A 1,915-nucleotide genomic window follows, 5' to 3' on the forward strand; every position below is an offset into this window, starting at 1 on the left:
TGCTCTCCATCGTTCATCGCTACGCGTTGCTAGTAGCAACGTATAATGCATATATATCTCGCAAAGACCATAAAAGTACCCAATGGAACCACGTTTAATATTTGATAATAATGTCCCATTACAGTTTCGTCATTTTCAATTGATTAAACACGACCCTCTCTTTAAAAATTAGAAGATAAAATACGTAATACAAATCTACTCGAAATCTTTTAAACCTTACGGACGACTACTTATGGTCTTTAAAAGCAGCAGGGATTAGCAGAATATTAACTGCGGATTTTTCTCGAGAGGCTCGTAAGGATGAACAGCGACGAGTATCTAGAAGCTATGTACTCACCTGGTCAAGGAGACTCCAACACCAAGGACGTTGGAAGTTTCGAGAAGCGATGATGGAAACTGAAGTAGCACGTCAGGTCAACTCAGGCGAAAACTGCTAAAGAAAGAAAAATCCAACTAATTTGTTTCAAACGATAAAATGAAATTAATTTGTTTCACAAATTATTAACTGGATATTATTCAAAAATTATTCAAAATTCGCTTGATTGATTCACGGCCCGGGACATTTGGGTCATACCATTTTGGTAATGGACGAAAATGGCAGAAGGAAGAACGACCGTTTTTTTCATATTTCTCTTTCCCCGGGAAACGATGGAATGCCCGAGCACCTTGTTTCATTTCTTCTCGACATCAATTTCAATCTTTTTAAACGAAATATAATCTGAACGATGAAAAGTTCATTCAAATAATGCTCCGCGCCAGACACTCACGAAAATTAAGAAGAAACACGGAAAATTCGCGAATAAAACGGATTTCTTTGTCCCAGTGAGATAATAAATCTCGTACACGTATTGGTTTTTAAAATCAATATATCCACCAATGTGCACTCGTTTAACAAGGGTGATGGAACGTGCCAAAAATCTCTCAAGAGGGTCTTGGCAACGGAAGTGTCGAAAATGTCACAATTATGAATGAAAAATTCGAATAGTTGCTGATTTTACAGTCGAAACCGATAAAGAACTCCAGATATTCCCCCAATTAATTTACAATAAATTCGCGAAAATGATCGATTGCTGACGTCATTGTATTCTAGAAAGATCGTAAAACGATAAGAATTTATTGAAAAAACTTATATTCCATGATAACACTTCTAATAAGAGTACTAAGAGGAGCGATTCTGTACTCACCTTCCTGCCTCGAAGTACCGAACGCAATTAACCGTCCGCCCAGGATGGAACCGTTCGGAACTTTTGTAAGTCACTGCACGGCCGCTGCCTAGGGTGGAAATGTAATAGATATGAGTACAGAGCGCGTGAGCGAACTAAAAACGCGATAGAGAAGTAGAGAGAGGATGTTCCGTCCTTGTCTAATGACGCGCACTTGTACAGGAAATACGTAACAGCGGTATACGAGCAGCGTCAGTGTCCACTAGTGTGCATGCCTGATTAAACATGGACAGGAAGTATCTATACATGGTGTTCTCTTTCTATTTCCATGTTGCATCCATCTTTCTATATCCATGTTGCATTAGGAGGAGAGTCGTATTTCGGAACGTCATCGGAACATATTATACCTTGTATGTGATTATTTGGAACACAATGGGTGAGTATATTATAATTAAAATATATTCCTAGTTCCAATTCTTTTGAATAGTGTCAGTGACCAATCGAAATAGAAATCAGTGGACATCATGGAAAGAGAAGGCGAAACCAAATTTGAAAATTCGACATCGGTAATTCAGTAGTTAAGAATAACTCAATCGATTATGTAGATTAACTAGTTATAAACAAATATATGAAGTATAAATTCAAATTATTCTTATCCATCTAAAAATTGGAAATTAAAAAGCAGAAGACAAGAAATTATCTTCGAGGATTTATATAGTAAATACATTCTTTTGCCTGTCTTACCTAGAGAT

At 37.1% G+C, this 1,915-nt stretch overlaps 1 long non-coding RNA gene across 1 annotated transcript; it reads left to right on the forward strand.

The window, feature by feature from the left end:
• The first annotated feature begins 509 nt into the window (after window positions 1–509).
• Window positions 510–1,915, forward strand: LOC117215201. Its single transcript, XR_004489039.1, has 2 exons — window positions 510–1,599; window positions 1,673–1,915. It is a non-coding gene; the product is annotated as an uncharacterized LOC117215201 (long non-coding RNA).

Source organism: Bombus bifarius, unplaced genomic scaffold (assembly GCF_011952205.1).
Source record: "Bombus bifarius isolate JDL3187 unplaced genomic scaffold, Bbif_JDL3187 scf7180000009441_frag, whole genome shotgun sequence".
Lineage (NCBI taxonomy): Eukaryota > Metazoa > Arthropoda > Insecta > Hymenoptera > Apidae > Bombus > Bombus bifarius.